This window comes from Acipenser ruthenus, chromosome 29, assembly GCF_902713425.1.
Source record: "Acipenser ruthenus chromosome 29, fAciRut3.2 maternal haplotype, whole genome shotgun sequence".
Classification (NCBI taxonomy): Eukaryota; Metazoa; Chordata; class Actinopteri; order Acipenseriformes; family Acipenseridae; genus Acipenser; species Acipenser ruthenus.
The window spans coordinates 11326180-11335595 of NC_081217.1; the positions used below are offsets into that span (position 1 = coordinate 11326180).

The 9416-nt window shown below is 40.4% G+C and overlaps 8 non-coding genes across 8 annotated transcripts; 2 read left to right on the top strand and 6 right to left on the bottom strand.

The window, feature by feature from the left end:
• Nucleotides 1-1339: 1339 nt before the first annotated feature.
• Nucleotides 1340-1553, bottom strand: LOC131702249 (small nucleolar RNA U3). Its single transcript, XR_009309403.1, has one exon. It is a non-coding gene; the product is annotated as a small nucleolar RNA U3 (small nucleolar RNA).
• Nucleotides 1554-3253: 1700 nt separating this feature from the next.
• Nucleotides 3254-3334, top strand: trnas-aga (transfer RNA serine (anticodon AGA)). The gene has a single exon. It is a non-coding gene; the product is annotated as a tRNA-Ser (tRNA).
• Nucleotides 3335-3499: 165 nt separating this feature from the next.
• Nucleotides 3500-3573, bottom strand: trnai-aau (transfer RNA isoleucine (anticodon AAU)). The gene has a single exon. It is a non-coding gene; the product is annotated as a tRNA-Ile (tRNA).
• Nucleotides 3574-3861: 288 nt separating this feature from the next.
• On the bottom strand, nt 3862-3943 carry trnal-cag (transfer RNA leucine (anticodon CAG)). Its single transcript has one exon. It is a non-coding gene; the product is annotated as a tRNA-Leu (tRNA).
• A 1117-nt stretch (nt 3944-5060) lies between these two features.
• Nucleotides 5061-5275, bottom strand: LOC131702196 (small nucleolar RNA U3). The gene has a single exon (XR_009309350.1). It is a non-coding gene; the product is annotated as a small nucleolar RNA U3 (small nucleolar RNA).
• Nucleotides 5276-6976: 1701 nt separating this feature from the next.
• On the top strand, nt 6977-7057 carry trnas-aga (transfer RNA serine (anticodon AGA)). The gene has a single exon. It is a non-coding gene; the product is annotated as a tRNA-Ser (tRNA).
• Nucleotides 7058-7222: 165 nt separating this feature from the next.
• trnai-aau (transfer RNA isoleucine (anticodon AAU)) lies at nt 7223-7295 on the bottom strand. The gene has a single exon. It is a non-coding gene; the product is annotated as a tRNA-Ile (tRNA).
• Nucleotides 7296-8777: 1482 nt separating this feature from the next.
• LOC131702197 (small nucleolar RNA U3) lies at nt 8778-8992 on the bottom strand. Its single transcript, XR_009309351.1, has one exon. It is a non-coding gene; the product is annotated as a small nucleolar RNA U3 (small nucleolar RNA).
• Between the last annotated feature and the right edge of the window lie 424 nt (nt 8993-9416).

Genomic DNA, 9416 nt, shown 5'->3' on the forward strand with positions numbered 1-9416 from the left:
TTAGCAGTGTGAAGAAAGTGGCGAGGTGCGGGCTTGCGGTGACTTTCTCTCATTTAAAAAGCTGTGATTTGAATACTAAAAAGAAAAACATGTAAAATTACCAAGCATTCGGTGGACGTTTTAGAAATAAATTAACAAGAACTGTTGTCAGAAGTGGGGTTCGAGCCCACGCCTCCATGGAGACTGCGAACTGACCACAGCGCCTTAGACCGCTCGGCCATCCTGACTTACACCGACGACTTTGCACAACGCTGCAGCACACTGCTGAACCTCCCATGTCTGACGCTGCAGTAAATCACCTGGCGTGTGCGTGTACTTGTTCTTTTTCTGTTTATATTAAGGAGGGCGACAGGTTTTGTCGCATTTTGTATGGAATCACAAGGACACTCCTCTTACTGAAAGAAAATATACTGCAAACAGAGCGATCGCTTCACGGTTTGAATCAAAATCAGAACAGTCTGTTAGCAAATGAACTTCATCAAAAAACCACAAAGGCATTACATAAATGTTACAGATATATTTCGTAGACAGAACAGTTGTAACATATTTGAGTACATTTCTAAACAATCTGCTAATAACAGACATAATCTCAAAGCGCTATAATTTATTTTCAGATCTTATGAAAGACAAGTATGGTTGCGCATTATATCACAGAAAACAGGATAATCCTAGCGCTTCATTTAATCCCTCGGGTTGTACCATATGGAGATAGAAGATCCATTTGGATTCACATTGTAATAGTTTTTGATCGAGATTATCACGTCCTCGAGCTTGAAATATTTTTTGTATGCTGCGGTATTTCAGATCTGAAATGGAATGTTTGGCATCTACGAAATGTCTAGCTAGTGGTGAATGGATATCTTTTCTCCTAATTGAACTTTTATGCTTGCTCATCAATGCGCAATCGTCACTGTCTAGTAGTTTTACCAACATATTGCAAATGGCAAGGACAAAAAAACAAATAAATGACATGCGTTGAAGCACAGGTCATCACTTGTAAGACACTGTACTCTTTTTTCGTTGTATGGCTTGTAAAACGCAAACGCATTATCACAGGCGGCACAATTACGACATGGAAAATAATCCAGTAGATTTGTCCAGTACACCTAGATCTCTCGAACATGTCAATGAGTCAGCCCTTAATAAACACTGTCCGTGTTCATTTCTGTGTATATGACATTGTCTATAACCAATATCTGTTATGTAAGCGTATTGGTATGAAACCAATCGCAATTAATGCGATCCGTGTTTTCAGTCAGTTTGATAGTTTTAATCAATCATCGAAAAAGCAGCAGTGCTTTGCAACTGTAGTTCATCTTTCTTACGTTTTGGTAAGACACCCACTCAGAACGTGTCCGCTTCCTCAGCCCCCTAAGGAACACTGGAGCGGTCATCAATAACAGCGAGCAGTTGGTCAAAAACAACACTCGCTGTCTTCTTCACGCTCAAAAACGAACACTCTCACTCTTCCTCGTGGGTAGCGAGCCCAAACACTTTCAAAACGCATTTCGCTAGCAAATCACTATAGAAATGATCCCTGAAAGTATTGTTTTATGGGCAAGTGGCCGACCGTCTCCCTCCAACTCTGAGTGGCACCGGTAGCTGTGCCGGTGACAAATAAACAGGAGCACTTTCATATAATGCAATTGCTGTAGCCCAGTGAGTTGTTACAATAACATTTCAAACTCATTCCAGACTGCAGGCGGTTAAAAGCTTAATTGGGTTCAATTTTTTGGTATGATTTAAAAAGTACGAGCCAGTTGCCTCATTTGCATTGCCTGCCTTCCTCCTTTGCACTGTGACGTCTATCAAATGTGTGCTTAAAATCTGATGAATACGATTCCCATTTGAACCGTAAATATTTTAATTATACGCATACAGTGTTCTGTTGGGCTCCGAGGGTGTTATCTAATAAAACAACGTAATCGGTGAGCGCGTTCGGCTTAACCAAAACGTTGCTGTTTCAAGCCCACGCAGGGACGAGGCATTCTTTTTGTCAATCGCCTTTCTGTCAAGCCAGTAAACCTGTATATAATAAGAAACATTCAACAGCTCGGAAACACCATAATAGAATCCAATGCGTTTACAAATGTGTTTTGAAACTGTTCATTTTTCACCCAAATGCGGTTCTCAAAAATTGTTTTGCCTACATTTTTCTATTGCTATTATTATTTTTTCCAGAGTAAGACGAAAAAGCAAACATCATGAAATAGGTAAACACTGCTACAGCGCTTGAACTGTCTCAACAAACGTTCAGCTCTAAAACGTGTACATTGAAAGTCTATTAACATCTTTAACACAATCATGTGTGTTCCAATAGCGGCTATTCCACATGGTGATCAATAAAGTGAATGCTGGCTTTGTTCACATATTAGCAAGACGTTTTCAGGATTCACGCATATTCTGAACAAGCACACTAGAATATGGTAATGAAAGGACAGGAAAATAACAGGTTTATTGGCTTTGGTCTTGTATCGTCACCCTGACTACTGTCAGGTAAGGAAGTGGCATTAATCAAAACGTAATTATGTAAGGTTACCAATGCGCAAATACGAAGCATATTAAAACTTCTTCACAATCTTAAATCTTCCCACATGCATTTCAAACACTTACTGATAAGTACGGCCCTTTCCCAATGTAACTGCTTTGTTTGAACACCAAAGATGGCTTGGATATTTATGAAACCACGATACTATTGTTCCCACTTTCTTTAGAACTACCAAATGTGCGCTTCCCATGTCAGCCCTAGTGGCCTAATGGCTAAGGCCACTGGCCTCCTAAGCCAGGGATAGTGGGTTCGAGTCCCATCTGGGGTGGGGTTTTGTTATAAAATCGAACATAATTGTGTTATGTTTTATTGGCATGTGATATTTTGTAGATCTTGTTATCTGCTAAGTCCGCTCACGCTAGCCACAACGTGCTTGAGTGCTGTGGCAGCAGCCATGAAGCAAGTCAGTTTTTCAGTTGAAATCAAGATCTACTTTGTTTTTTGTGTATGGGTGGTTTGAAAAGATCACTTAAATTGTTACGTATTTTGAAATAAAGATGTATTCATTATTATGAACGTTGACAGAAAGGATATTGTATTTACATTTCCCACGTGTGCTTGCCTTGTATAAATCGATGGAGTTTCAACAAAGGCATTTGACTTCGGTTCATGTTAGCCTATACTGCCATCTGCAGCATTACCGCGGGTGTCTTTTACTTCTTTTGACAATAATATGGATCATTTCACAGTCCAATGTAAGAACATGTAGTCGTGGCGAGTGGTTAAGGCGATGGACTAGAAATCCATTGGGGTTTCCCCGCGCAGGTTCGAATCCTGCCGACTACGTAAGCTTTCTTTTTAATTGTATGTGTTCATTCCTAATACATGTTTAAAGATGAGGAATTTGAAATATTACTGGTTCTACTTCATATCGCACCGGTTCATTTTGTTAAAGAATGTTCATTTTGGCACCATTCCAAATGCTGTGGTTTCTTTAAAGAAGAAAAGTCATGGCCCGTACGGGGATCGAACCCGCGACCTTGGCGTTATTAGCACCACGCTCTAACCAACTGAGCTAACCGGCCACACACATGGAGCGCGTTAATAAAACCCGAGAAAAACAAGGCCTGCGGACATTATGATTACCAAGATGTTATGTTAAACTCAACAATAACACATTCAAAGTATTGGAAAGGCATAATTAGAGGTCTCATCTTTATGAGGCAGTTTAGCAGTGTGAAGAAAGTGGCGAGGTGCGGGCTTGCGGTGACTTTCTCTCATTTAAAAAGCTGTGATTTGAATACTAAAAAGAAAAACATGTAAAATTACCAAGCATTCGGTGGACGTTTTAGAAATAAATTAACAAGAACTGTTGTCAGAAGTGGGGTTCGAGCCCACGCCTCCATGGAGACTGCGACCTGACCACAGCGCCTTAGACCGCTCGGCCATCCTGACTTACACCGACGACTTTGCACAACGCTGCAGCACACTGCTGAACCTCCCATGTCTGACGCTGCAGTAAATCACCTGGCGTGTGCGTGTACTTGTTCTTTTTCTGTTTATATTAAGGAGGGCGACAGGTTTTGTCGCATTTTGTATGGAATCACAAGGACACTCCTCTTACTGAAAGAAAATATACTGCAAACAGAGCGATCGCTTCACGGTTTGAATCAAAATCAGAACAGTCTGTTAGCAAATGAACTTCATCAAAAAACCACAAAGGCATTACATAAATGTTACAGATATATTTCGTAGACAGAACAGTTGTAACATATTTGAGTACATTTCTAAACAATCTGCTAATAACAGACATAATCTCAAAGCGCTATAATTTATTTTCAGATCTTATGAAAGACAAGTATGGTTGCGCATTATATCACAGAAAACAGGATAATCCTAGCGCTGCGCTTCATTTAATCCCTCGGGTTGTACCATATGGAGATAGAAGATCCATTTGGATTCACATTGTAATAGTTTTTGATCGAGATTATCACGTCCTCGAGCTTGAAATATTTTTTGTATGCTGCGGTATTTCAGATCTGAAATGGAATGTTTGGCATCTACGAAATGTCTAGCTAGTGGTGAATGGATATCTTTTCTCCTAATTGAACTTTTATGCTTGCTCATCAATGCGCAATCGTCACTGTCTAGTAGTTTTACCAACATATTGCAAATGGCAAGGACAAAAAAACAAATAAATGACATGCGTTGAAGCACAGGTCATCACTTGTAAGACACTGTACTCTTTTTTCGTTGTATGGCTTGTAAAACGCAAACGCATTATCACAGGCGGCACAATTACGACATGGAAAATAATCCAGTAGATTTGTCCAGTACACCTAGATCTCTCGAACATGTCAATGAGTCAGCCCTTAATAAACACTGTCCGTGTTCATTTCTGTGTATATGACATTGTCTATAACCAATATCTGTTATGTAAGCGTATTGGTATGAAACCAATCGCAATTAATGCGATCCGTGTTTTCAGTCAGTTTGATAGTTTTAATCAATCATCGAAAAAGCAGCAGTGCTTTGCAACTGTAGTTCATCTTTCTTACGTTTTGGTAAGACACCCACTCAGAACGTGTCCGCTTCCTCCAGCCCCCTAAGGAACACTGGAGCGGTCATCAATAACAGCGAGCAGTTGGTCAAAAACAACACTCGCTGTCTTCTTCACGCTCAAAAACGAACACTCTCACTCTTCCTCGTGGGTAGCGAGCCCAAACACTTTCAAAACGCATTTCGCTAGCAAATCACTATAGAAATGATCCCTGAAAGTATTGTTTTATGGGCAAGTGGCCGACCGTCTCCCTCCAACTCTGAGTGGCACCGGTAGCTGTGCCGGTGACAAATAAACAGGAGCACTTTCATATAATGCAATTGCTGTAGCCCAGTGAGTTGTTACAATAACATTTCAAACTCATTCCAGACTGCAGGCGGTTAAAAGCTTAATTGGGTTCAATTTTTTGGTATGATTTAAAAAGTACGAGCCAGTTGCCTCATTTGCATTGCCTGCCTTCCTCCTTTGCACTGTGACGTCTATCAAACGTGTGCTTAAAATCTGATGAATACGATTCCCATTTGAACCGTAAATATTTTAATTATACGCATACAGTGTTCTGTTGGGCTCCGAGGGTGTTATCTAATAAAACAACGTAATCGGTGAGCGCGTTCGGCTTAACCAAAACGTTGCTGTTTCAAGCCCACGCAGGGACGAGGCATTCTTTTTGTCAATCGCCTTTCTGTCAAGCCAGTAAACCTGTATATAATAAGAAACATTCAACAGCTCGGAAACACCATAATAGAATCCAATGCGTTTACAAATGTGTTTTGAAACTGTTCATTTTTCACCCAAATGCGGTTCTCAAAAATTGTTTTGCCTACATTTTTCTATTGCTATTATTATTTTTTCCAGAGTAAGACGAAAAAGCAAACATCCATGAAATAGGTAAACACTGCTACAGCGCTTGAACTGTCTCAACAAACGTTCAGCTCTAAAACGTGTACATTGAAAGTCTATTAACATCTTTAACACAATCATGTGTGTTCCAATAGCGGCTATTCCACATGGTGATCAATAAAGTGAATGCTGGCTTTGTTCACATATTAGCAAGACGTTTTCAGGATTCACGCATATTCTGAACAAGCACACTAGAATATGGTAATGAAAGGACAGGAAAATAACAGGTTTATTGGCTTTGGTCTTGTATCGTCACCCTGACTACTGTCAGGTAAGGAAGTGGCATTAATCAAAACGTAATTATGTAAGGTTACCAATGCGCAAATACGAAGCATATTAAAACTTCTTCACAATCTTAAATCTTCCCACATGCATTTCAAACACTTACTGATAAGTACGGCCCTTTCCCAATGTAACTGCTTTGTTTGAACACCAAAGATGGCTTGGATATTTATGAAACCACGATACTATTGTTCCCACTTTCTTTAGAACTACCAAATGTGCGCTTCCCATGTCAGCCCTAGTGGCCTAATGGCTAAGGCCACTGGCCTCCTAAGCCAGGGATAGTGGGTTCGAGTCCCATCTGGGGTGGGGTTTTGTTATAAAATCGAACATAATTGTGTTATGTTTTATTGGCATGTGATATTTTGTAGATCTTGTTATCTGCTAAGTCCGCTCACGCTAGCCACAACGTGCTTGAGTGCTGTGGCAGCAGCCATGAAGCAAGTCAGTTTTTCAGTTGAAATCAAGATCTACTTTGTTTTTTGTGTATGGGTGGTTTGAAAAGATCACTTAAATTGTTACGTATTTTGAAATAAAGATGTATTCATTATTATGAACGTTGACAGAAAGGATATTGTATTTACATTTCCCACGTGTGCTTGCCTTGTATAAATCGATGGAGTTTCAACAAAGGCATTTGACTTCGGTTCATGTTAGCCTATACTGCCATCTGCAGCATTACCGCGGGTGTCTTTTACTTCTTTTGACAATAATATGGATCATTTCACAGTCCAATGTAAGAACATGTAGTCGTGGCCGAGTGGTTAAGGCGATGGACTAGAAATCCATTGGGTTTCCCCGCGCAGGTTCGAATCCTGCCGACTACGTAAGCTTTCTTTTTAATTGTATGTGTTCATTCCTAATACATGTTTAAAGATGAGGAATCTGAAATATTACTGGTTCTACTTCATATCGCACCGGTTCATTTAGTTAAAGAATGTTCATTTTGGCACCATTCCAAATGCTGTGGTTTCTTTAAAGAAGAAAAGTCATGGCCGTACGGGGATCGAACCCGCGACCTTGGCGTTATTAGCACCACGCTCTAACCAACTGAGCTAACCGGCCACACACATGGAGCGCGTTAATAAAACCCGAGAAAAACAAGGCCTGCGGACATTATGATTACCAAGATGTTATGTTAAACTCAACAATAACACATTCAAAGTATTGGAAAGGCATAATTAGAGGTCTCATCTTTATGAGGCAGTTTAGCAGTGTGAAGAAAGTGGCGAGGTGCGGGCTTGCGGTGACTTTCTCTCATTTAAAAAGCTGTGATTTGAATACTAAAAAGAAAAACATGTAAAATTACCAAGCATTCGGTGGACGTTTTAGAAATAAATTAACAAGAACTGTTGTCAGAAGTGGGGTTCGAGCCCACGCCTCCATGGAGACTGCGAACTGACCACAGCGCCTTAGACCGCTCGGCCATCCTGACTTACACCGACGACTTTGCACAACGCTGCAGCACACTGCTGAACCTCCCATGTCTGACGCTGCAGTAAATCACCTGGCGTGTGCGTGTACTTGTTCTTTTTCTGTTTATATTAAGGAGGGCGACAGGTTTTGTCGCATTTTGTATGGAATCACAAGGACACTCCTCTTACTGAAAGAAAATATACTGCAAACAGAGCGATCGCTTCACGGTTTGAATCAAAATCAGAACAGTCTGTTAGCAAATGAACTTCATCAAAAAACCACAAAGGCATTACATAAATGTTACAGATATATTTCGTAGACAGAACAGTTGTAACATATTTGAGTACATTTCTAAACAATCTGCTAATAACAGACATAATCTCAAAGCGCTATAATTTATTTTCAGATCTTATGAAAGACAAGTATGGTTGCGCATTATATCACAGAAAACAGGATAATCCTAGCGCTTCATTTAATCCCTCGGGTTGTACCATATGGAGATAGAAGATCCATTTGGATTCACATTGTAATAGTTTTTGATCGAGATTATCACGTCCTCGAGCTTGAAATATTTTTTGTATGCTGCGGTATTTCAGATCTGAAATGGAATGTTTGGCATCTACGAAATGTCTAGCTAGTGGTGAATGGATATCTTTTCTCCTAATTGAACTTTTATGCTTGCTCATCAATGCGCAATCGTCACTGTCTAGTAGTTTTACCAACATATTGCAAATGGCAAGGACAAAAAAACAAATAAATGACATGCGTTGAAGCACAGGTCATCACTTGTAAGACACTGTACTCTTTTTTCGTTGTATGGCTTGTAAAACGCAAACGCATTATCACAGGCGGCACAATTACGACATGGAAAATAATCCAGTAGATTTGTCCAGTACACCTAGATCTCTCGAACATGTCAATGAGTCAGCCCTTAATAAACACTGTCCGTGTTCATTTCTGTGTATATGACATTGTCTATAACCAATATCTGTTATGTAAGCGTATTGGTATGAAACCAATCGCAATTAATGCGATCCGTGTTTTCAGTCAGTTTGATAGTTTTAATCAATCATCGAAAAAGCAGCAGTGCTTTGCAACTGTAGTTCATCTTTCTTACGTTTTGGTAAGACACCCACTCAGAACGTGTCCGCTTCCTCCAGCCCCCTAAGGAACACTGGAGCGGTCATCAATAACAGCGAGCAGTTGGTCAAAAACAACACTCGCTGTCTTCTTCACGCTCAAAAACGAACACTCTCACTCTTCCTCGTGGGTAGCGAGCCCAAACACTTTCAAAACGCATTTCGCTAGCAAATCACTATAGAAATGATCCCTGAAAGTATTGTTTTATGGGCAAGTGGCCGACCGTCTCCCTCCAACTCTGAGTGGCACCGGTAGCTGTGCCGGTGACAAATAAACAGGAGCACTTTCATATAATGCAATTGCTGTAGCCCAGTGAGTTGTTACAATAACATTTCAAACTCATTCCAGACTGCAGGCGGTTAAAAGCTTAATTGGGTTCAATTTTTTGGTATGATTTAAAAAGTACGAGCCAGTTGCCTCATTTGCATTGCCTGCCTTCCTCCTTTGCACTGTGACGTCTATCAAACGTGTGCTTAAAATCTGATGAATACGATTCCCATTTGAACCGTAAATATTTTAATTATACGCATACAGTGTTCTGTTGGGCTCCGAGGGTGTTATCTAATAAAACAACGTAATCGGTGAGCGCGTTCGGCTTAACCAAAACGTTGCTGTTTCAAGCCCACGCAG